This window comes from Netta rufina, assembly GCF_964035555.1.
Source record: "Netta rufina genome assembly, chromosome: 23".
Lineage (NCBI taxonomy): Eukaryota > Metazoa > Chordata > Aves > Anseriformes > Anatidae > Netta > Netta rufina.
In genome coordinates, this window is record NC_140147.1 from 1,108,168 (window position 1) to 1,117,916 (window position 9,749).

The following is a 9,749-nucleotide window of genomic DNA, read 5'->3' on the forward strand; positions in this document are numbered from 1 at the left end:
TTCCTTATTGACTTTTGGTCGCCAGTTGATAAAGCCTTTGCCCGGCTGCTGGCTCGCCCGCCCGCTCCTCAAGCCGCCTGCGAGGGGGGCAGCGGCCGTCGGGGCTGCAAGGGGGCTGCGGAGGATGTCCCGGGTCGAAAAGCACCCGTTTTTCAGAGCGCAGCGAGGCTGCTTGCTTTGGCAAGACAAACGGCCCAAGCGAGTCCATTAAATCCGTCGATAAACACAAAAAACGCCCCGTGTCTCTGCCACTTGGTGCCCAGTGCCCCCAGTGCTACCTGCTGGGTCTAAAATCTGGCAGAGCCGGGGGTGGTGACCCCCAGTTTCTGCCCCTGCGGCCACCCGGTGCTGGGCAGTGTCCAAGCCAAGCCCAATTCCTGTCCCCACGTCCTGGGCACGAGCATGGCCTGGGTCCCCTGCTGCCATCGGGGGTGTTCGGAGGAGCAGCAGGGTCCCTGCTCGAGGTGGGAGGGATGGGGTTGGGGTCAAGGCTATCAGGGCTGCTGCTGGGGCCGTGCTCCGTGCCGCTCGCTCGGCCCCCACGCAGAGCCCAGGTCTCTTCCACGCTTTGCTGGAGGGGACAAAGCGCTTCACACCCCGCTGCCCCCCTGCCACAGCCATCGGAGGGCCGAGCTGAGGTGACGGGAGGCAGATGTGATGTTCCTAAAGGGCAAAATTTAGCATGATGAGACAGGTCGAGATGCAGCCCTGCCGGGGGGGGGGGGGCAGCCCCCCTTTTGGCATCCAGCAGCAGTGCCGCAAAGCTCACGTGTGCTTTTTTAGTGGCTTTCATCTGCATGACATCCCTGCTTGCCACATTGCTCCCGATCCCAGCTTTTCTTGAAAGCCTCCTTCCCCTGCAAGCTGCGCAGGGGATGGCTTTATAAATAGATTCCTTCCCCGTGGGTTCCCAACCTGCCTCCCCCTCCCAGGGCCACCCTCCCCGCGATGCCTGCCCTGCCCGTGCCGATGGCAGCGGGGTCAGGAGCGCTCAGCGGGCTCTGGAGGGGTGCTTGGTGCTCCTGGGGTGCAGCCAGCAGCCCCTGTGCTGTCACCAAGCTGCTCTCGGGCGTGTTGGTGGCACGGAGCACGCCGTGCCACGCAGGGTGACACTACCAGGGGTGTGCACACAGCTGGGTGGGGGCAGAAGCTGTGACGCACAGTGCTGGAATCCACAGCACGACCCAAAACCTGAACCCCACGAGGGTTTTGCTGGCTCCCAGGGCTTGGGCTGCTCGGGGAGCGGCGGGGATTTGCAGGGTGCAGGCGGACGGGCAGATTACGGGGCTGTCTGCCTCTCCAGCAGATGGACAGGCAGACAAATCTGTCTGCCTTCCTGCGCGCCGCTCCTGCCTACAGGGCCTCGGGGATGAGACATCTCTGCTGATGTTATTTTCCACTTTCCAGACCTACTTAAACGGCTTGCTGATTATTAATTTATGAGGTGCGAAGCGCTGACAGCCTGCAGGACGCAGCGGCGACGGCAGCCCCCGCGTGCACTGGAGCCAGGGCAGGAGGACGCAGCCCCCTGCCCGTGCCCTGCCCCTGCCTCCCGCGTCGCTCCCCGGCGAGGACCTGCTGCGATTATTTATTCATGGATCTGGAGCCACTCAGCAGCCTCGCATCATCTGCTCCAGGATCTTAACCGAGTTAGCAGGGGCCCAGCCAGGGCAGCCAATGGCGCTGGGAATGGAGCGGAGGGATTTCCATATTGATTTATAAATAGCAAAGGAATTAGCTAATTAGAGCTCTCCAGGGAGAGAATTCCAGCAGGGAGAGCGCGGGGCCGGGCTGCACGCAGAGGGACGGGCGGATGGTGACAGCTCCTGACCCCGTGGCAGCTCCTGCAGACAGCCCTCGGCTGCGGTTATGGCTGGGGTCTGCCTCCACCGTGCCCCCCCTGTCCCCGTGTCCCCTGCCGTGCCCTGCCCGGTCCCTGCTTGTGCTGCACTGGGAGGTTGAAGGCTCGAGGCCGTGGGGCTGATTGGGGCCATCCCCATGGAGAGGAGGAAAACCTCCAGCCATGTGCTGGGGGATTTCGGGAGGAAGAGGTCTGGCCAGGCGCAGGAGGAAGACGAGGGCCTCGTGGTGATGGAGGGGGCTTTTCCAGCCCCTCGTGCAAGCAGAAGTCACCTCCAAAGCCACCACTGCAGGGCCTGGTGGGTCGCTGCCGAGCACCCACCCAGGTCTGTGACATAAAAAGGGGTCCTGGGCACCTTCAGGGGCTTTCTCTTGGCTCTTGACCCATGCTGGGTTATCCAGGCCCCGTTCTCCTTGAGGTTTCTTGCTGCCACTTGTGGGTAGGTGGGAACGCGCTGGGCTGAGGGATTTTGGCCCCAAAGCCCTGCTCCCCACCAGGCTCAGGGGCAGAGCCGCGGGGCTGGGGCTGGTGCCGCAACCAACGGCTCCGAATCCGTCCTGCCCTGGGAAAGGCTCCAGCCCGGAGGCTGCAGCAAGGCGCTGACTTCCCATAGAAACACATAAAAGGGCCCGTTCTTGTATTTGCCAGAGGCCCATCATTTTTGGTTGTGAAGATCCCATGGCAACCGGTGCCTTGTGTAACTGCATTTTCTATTTCTGGGGCTGCTTTTCACTTCGGTAACATCCTTCTCACATCCCCCCCGTCCTGCGCAGGGGCAGCACCAGCCCTGCTGAGCCAGAACGGGCACGGGATGGGTGCTACGAAGCAGCCAGGGCCGAGACACGTTCCCCACTGCTCGCACTCCTTGCACCCCGCTCTGCTCGGCCCCGACACAGGGAGGCTGCGGGCAGAGGCTGGCAGCTGGAGCAGGGCGAGCCCCGCACCTCCTCTCCTCTCTCGGAGGCCATCTGCCCCGCTTTTTGGCCAGGAGCTGGAGCATTTGCTGGGGCTGGCTGACCCAGGGGACAGCCCTGGCTCTGCTTCACCCCAAGATGGGGAGCGAGGGCCCCCGGGTGCCTCCCCGTACCCAGAACGGGCACCCCACACCGGGTGGGAGAACGGGAACCGGCCGCAGCATCTGCGCCCCGGCGGGACGCGCGTCCCCCACACCGTATCTCCTGCCTCCCGCCGTAGGCTACATTTCAGCGCTGATAAAGGGCTCCCTGACCCTGACCAAGCCGTGTGCTGCCGGTTCGGTCACGTTACGAGCTCAGGACGGCTGCCAGGCGTTGTCCGGAGAGAAAAGGGGCCGCAGTGTCCAGCTGGCAGCGGGGACGGGAGAGCGGCTGGGTGCTGCTGGGCTCCCTCCTGCCTTGGCCGGGGCTGCTGGCAGGGTCCTGCAGCTGGGGGGCTGAGCGGGGAGCGTTCCGAGCCTCCTTCCTCGCTGGAAGGGAAGTTTATAATGGAAACAAAAGCGGCTCTGAGGCCAAGTGCAGCTTTTCCCATCCCGTTTCCTCCGGAGCCGCCTGCGGAGGTGCCCCGGGAGCGTGCCCACGCGCCGCGCACCGCCACGGCCACAGCGTGGTGAGGAAGCTGGGGCCGGGTGCGTGCCTCACCATGGGCAGCATGGCCATGTCCTGCTGTCATTGTCCCCAGCAAGGGCTCAGCTCCCTCCACCTCCAGAGCTGCCTGTGCCCGGAGCGGAGCTGCGCACCCAGGGGACACAGTTTGGGGTCATCCCTTGTGTCATCCCCAATGGGGCTGCACGACAGCAGCTCGCCCTGGCCTCTGCTGCAGATGGGGATGGGGTGAGGATGGTGTGTCCCTTTTGGGGACACTGCTGCTCCTGGAGGGCTCCCGAACCCTGCGTCTCCTTGGGGTGCTGCTGGAGGGGACTCGGCTGTGGGTGCCCCAGGTCCCGCGCACCCCACACACCTGCAGCCTCCCCATGCAGCTTCTCCTCCTGCACATCCAGACCCCGAGGACACTGCTGGGCGCAGGGGCTGGATGCAGCCCCCCGACCCGGCAGCCCAGGGGGGGTGACCGCCTGTACCCGAGCCCCCCGGGGCTCGGTGGTGGCCAGACCCGGGACAGGAAAGCGGCGCTGGGCTGCAGCGGTCCCAGCCCCCCGCCGCCGGGGCTGCATGGGCCCCTTTCTCCCGGGCAGTCAATGTGTCTTTTTGTTGCGCTGCTGGGTTTTGATGCCTGCGAGCAGGGCAGACAATACGTCGCATTGTTCCCTTTCAGCAACATCTGACGGCCCGGGCAGAGAGAGGCCAGTGTGTGCGCGGGGGGGACATGGGGAGGCCGTGGGGGAAGGGAGGCAGGGAGGCCAACGGGACTCTGCTCGAGGGACCGGGATCGGGAGGGAGGTTTGGGGTGCTGGGAGCCTCTGTTCTGGCTGATTTTGGGACCTGGGGGAGGGCGAGCCTCCAGCCTCACTTATCCTGCCCAGCCTCGCTCGTCCTAACGATATGGCCTCGCTCGGAGGCTGTGGGTGCCGTGCCCTTACCCTCGCTGCTGTCCTCTGCCAGAAATCCCAGCTAATTTGGGGGTGATGGAGGTGTGTGTGTGCATCCCCGGTCTCTGTGCAGCACCAGACTGGGCTGTGTCTCTAATAAATTTTGGGGGTCGAGGCCAGGAGCCCCGCCAGGCCCCCCCGTGACCCCCACAGGCTGCGGGCAGACGGGGATGGGCAGCACCAGGGCAGGGGCTCGAGCCGCCGGGTGGGCTGTGGGGAGGAGCTGGAGGGGGAACTGCGGGGAACTCAGACGTCAGCGCTGGGATTGTCTGCAACTTTCCAGCAGAAATCCCCTCCTTCCCTGTCCCTGCTGTCCCGGCCTGGATTGCCCAACCGCCTGGAGCAGAATTCCCCTCCACCACAGAGCAAAACCGAAAGCGTCCCCGGGGCCACGCAGCGCGGCGCAGGACACGGCACGGCGCCCACGGGGCTCCGCCTGGGTGCCCGCAGAGCCCCGGGACCCTCACGAGGGGTTTTGGGGGGCTGCTCCCCTTCAGGGGTGCTGTGCCGTGCCCCCAGACTTTGCCTCCTTTGTTTTGAGGGGATGTGCTGCGGGGGGTCCTGGAGCCAACCCCCTAGGGTGGGCACTTGCAGCAGGGCTGCAGCAGGCAAGGAGCGCGGTGGCACCGCGCCGTGACCGCGTCCCACCGGGGTGCAGCCCCTGTTTGGGGGGAAAAACAGGGAAAGGAGCACTCCCAGCCCCCCCCCACGTGCTCCCCAATCTCCTGCTACGGACTTCACTCTGGGCAGAGGTGCCAAGGGGTGCTGGGGGTGCGGTGGCCGCGCGGTGGCCGTGCCGTGGCCGCCATCCCCCGGCAGCGGGGCCCTCCCCGCCCCCACCGCCGCCGCAGCTGCATTTCGCCCAGACTTGCATGGCCGTAACCATGGCAACGGCTGCTCGGCGGCAGCGGGATCCCCGCGGGGCTGGGGGCGGCGGGATGCGCGGCACGGGCACGGGGACGGGGACGAGGATGGGGATGGGGTCGTGGCGCTGCACCGCGTCCCCCCGGCGCAGCCCGCTCCCAGCAGTGCCACCGCTGCGGGGCTGGGGCACACCCGTGCACGCATGCAGCCGTGCACACGCGTGTGCAAGCAGGACGGCAGCATGGTGGGGAGGGAGGGGGGCTTTATAACCCCGTTATCAGGGCTGGGCTGCCATAAAGCCCGGGCTGTTTGCGGAGGCGCGGGCTGGGGCTGCCATCGCCGCCGCGCTTTGTCTCCGCGTTAACTTTTAACCGCGGCCGCCTCCCCGCGCCGCGCCCTGCAGGCATCGTGCAGCTCCCGCGGCTCAGGGCTGTGCGTGGACCCCCCCCGAGGATCACTGGGGACCCCCACGCCTTGCCCCCACACCATTTGGGGGGCTCTGGTTCCTCCCTGCACGCTCCCTGCCCGCCGGGGATTTGTCCGGCTGTGTCCCGCTGCTGCTCCTCGGCTCCCGGTGGCTGCGAGGCTTTTGGCTGATGCCTCCAGCGGGGAATTCCCGGGGCTGGCGGGGACGTTGCAGCCCCGGGAGCTGCAGCCTGGGAGCCGAGGGCAGCCCCTCACCACCGCCGTGCCCGGCCCCTCGCCGCCGCGCAGGCAGCGCCGGCCCCGGTGGGTTTGGCAGCGCAGCAGCTCAGCTGGAGCAAAGCCTCTGGCGCTGCAGTGACCCACTAACCCTCTTCCTCTGAAAAATGCATGAAATGCAGGCTGCTGCCTACGGGGACTCGTGCACTCACGCTGCTGCTGCTCACGCACGTGGGGGCAGATTTTCGTCACCGTACCCCCCCGTGGCTGGGCCAGGCAGCGGCACTGGAGACCCCCCCAGCAGGGCCGGGGTGCGCTGGGATGGGGTGAGCGCTGCGCTCGCCTTGCTGCAGATTTTGGGGTATGAGCAGTGTCTGTGTGCTCCCCCTCTGCTGCTGCTGCTGCTGCTCGGTGCCCTGCACCTCCCCAGCCCACGCGAGGGCACGGCAGGTTGCTGCAGCAGCCGGGGCTGGCCCCGCTGCTCTCCCCTGGGCTGCGATAACGTCACGGCTGCGCAAAGTCCACGCTGCCGTCCCCAGCTGTGCCAGCGAGCTGGAGGCTGGGGCTGGGGCTGGGCAGGGCCGGATCCTGCTGCCAGGGAGGGGAGGAGGGCACCAGCTCACCCCAGCCACCGTCACAGCCCCGGCCTCGCAGCCCTGACCTCGTTTCTCTCCGGCTCCTCCGCTCCTTTAATACATCCCGGCCAGATGGCTGCGAGCCGGGGGCTCCTCCGCAGCACAAGGGGAGCCAGGGGCTGCGGGGGGGCTGCAGCTCAGGGCTCTGCTGTTGCTGCTGCTGCCCCCAGCCCCACCAAACTGTCCCAGTGTGCCCCCCCCCCCCCCATTTGCAGGGAGCTCCTGGGGCTGGGTGCTGCTGGTGCCGCCCCGCCAGGGGTTAACGGGTTTGTGCCTCGCTCGGCTGATTGAATTTTGGGCGCATTTGCATCGCTGATTTCGTGGCTGCAACACCTCAGCTGCTGTGCTAGAGACGCAGGCAGGATGTTCACTGCTGGGTGGCCCCGGGCAGAGTCCGGATCCAGCCCCACGGAGGGTGCCTGGGGGGTGCCCGAGGGGTGCCCAGGGGGGGTCCTCAGGGAACGAACGGGCACATCCAGCCCGCACCAGCACCGCGGCTCTCAGCGGGAGCAGCAGGGGATTTGCAGGGCTGCAGGGATCGAGGTTCTGCCTTCCTTTTGTGGTTGCAAAAAAAAAAAAAAAAAAAAAAAAGAAGAAGAGAAAAAAAAGAAACACAAAAGCTGACAGCAGCCAACCCCCCCGGTGCCTGCTGGCCTGGACTAAACGCACCGCGGCACGGCGCGAGACGCAGCAGCCTCCCCCTGCCAGCACAGAGGGAATCACCCCCGGGCTGGATGCGGCCACACCACATTTCCCGTGTCCTCTTCCTTCCCCAGCTCTGCTCCTCTCCCTGCCTGCTCCTGCTGCAAGCTCTTCGCGTTGCTCCTCTGCCCCCAAGGCAGCTGCGTTTCCACCCGGCGGCACAACCCTTTCCTACAAAAGGAAGCAAAACCCCGCACCAAACCCCACCAGCGCAGCCCCAGCAGCAGCAGCCGGCGTCCCAGGGTCCCCAACCCTTCGGTGTGACAGCTCCCAGGGGACTGAGCTTTTTGGAAAGGCCGAAGAGCTGAGCACAGCCCGGTGCTGTGCTGAACGCCCCCACGGGTGCAAGTGGCCGGGGCTCTTGGGATCTGGGGGGGGGGGGGCAGCTGTGTGCAGGGCGATGCTGGCGGCTGCGCTCGAGCAGCCCCCGGAGGTGTTTCCGTGTGATTTAAAGGGGAGGGGAGAAAAACAAAATAAAAGAAACCAAAAAGCCCCGAGAGGGGATTTGTTTGGCTGGCAGCAGCGGGCGGGAGCCGTGGGAAAGCAGCGCAAGGTGCGGGGCCGGGCAGGGGCAGCCGGGGGCTTCCAAGGGGGCTGCCAGGGCCGGATCCTGCGGCATCGGGGGGGTCAGGAGAGGGTCTCGGTGGGTACGGGACACGGAGAGGAAACAGCAGCAGGGCTGGGGGAAGGGAGCATTCACTGAGCCCTTTTGGAAATCCCTGCGGCTTCCTGTGTGGTTTCAGCTCTTGCTCGTACGGCAGCGCAGCCGAGGAAGAGCGTGAATCAGCGCAGGAAGCCGCGCACCGCTCATCCCTGCCTGCACCCTCGCCCCGTGCCCTCCTGTCCTCCCCGCGACGTGGCTGCCCCCCTCCCACGTCACCGGGGCCACGGCATCGGGGTGGGCTCAGCTTGGTGCGCTGCGGGGCTGCGGGGGTGCGGGGGTGCACATGGGTGCACATGGGTGCATGTGAGTGGGTGCACGGGTGCACGGGTGCATGGATGCACGGGCGCGTGGGTGCACGGGTGCACATGTTTGTGGGTGCACATGTGGGTGAGAAGAGGCTGAGTGAGTTTCCAGCTTGCAGTGTGCGCAGAGGCCCGGCAGCTCCCCCCAGCAGCACTTCGCAGCCTCCTCGGTGGTCCTGGTCCCGCTCTCGTTGTGCAAGCTGGGGGTGGCAGCACACACACACACACACACACACACACACACACACACACGTGTGCACACGCATGTGCACGCCCCCAGGTGTGCGCACACCTCTGCAGCCCCACGTGTGCCCCCCCTCCATGCACGTGCCTGTGCCCCCCCCTCCCCGCCCCAGCTGGGCTCTGCGCTTGCCGGTGCCAGCCAGGTGGCAGAGGAATCAGTCTCTCGGCTCCTCCAGCTAATTAACATAAATTGACACTGACTAATTAACCGTCCCAGCTCATTAGAGCCTGCGTGCTGCATCTCGGGGAACAGCAGGTAGCCGAGCGCTCGCTGCCTGGTGGGGCGGGTGGGAGCCCCACGGCCACCCCTGGCCTCCTGGAGCACCCCAGTCCCCGTCCCTGTCCCTATCAGTGTCCCCATCCCCATCCCACAGCCCTCGCTGAGGCCGCAGCGATAACGAGCTCGGCTCCTAATCCATTTATTCCTGGAAAACGGCCTGGCTCGGCTTCCTGGCACAGCCTGGGGAATCACCCGGCTGCCCTGCGGCACGCGGGGTGCCCACGGCTGGGTGGGGGCACAGGAGGAGACGCGAGGGCGGCCTGGGCGCAGACGTGGTGTAAGAGATGTGGCAGGATCACAGCATCCTGCTGGGAGCAGGACTCTGTCCCCGCGGGCAGGGCTGGCCCTGCAGCAGAGGTGACAGTGGTGTCACCCACCCTGCAGCAGGGTGGCCTCGGCAGCAGCTTGGTGACAAACCCTGCGTCAGCCGGGGAGCCCTGCCCGGCCCTGGCGCTGGGAAACCCCCACCTGGGACCGGGCGGGTGCTGGGGACCCCCGGGCGTCCCCAGCAGCACAGCCCCGGGGTGCTGCCGTGAGACGGGGCAGGAGGTTGCACCCAGCGCCCTGGGGCAGGATCAGACCCGCTGCGGGGAGCGGGGAGCGGAGCTGGGCGCAGGAGAGGGCGGCCGTGCCGTGCCACCACCTCCACGGCCCTGCAGGAGGAAGGAAAAGGAAACTTCTCGCTTCCCTCTGTGCTCAGGGCTTTGGCGTGGCTGCCCGGGAAGCGTGGCCCCGTGCAGGTCCCATCCTGCACCCACCCCCCCCCCACAACCCTTGGGGCTGTGCCCCCCGCCCCAGCCCGGCCCCTGCGGCCTGCCCGCGCACGCCGCTCCCCACGCGGCCGCCCCGGGGCTGAGTCAGGGCCCCCGCTCCGACCGGTTTGGGGGGGACCCGGCGTGGGAACGGCACGGCCCCCGCGGGGAGGCGGCGTGCACCCAGCGCCAGCCCCGCAGCTGGATGGGGCCCGACGCCTGCGGACCCCAGGGGGCTCTGGAAGGGGACGTGTCGGTGCCCCCCGGCAACGTTTGCCGGTCC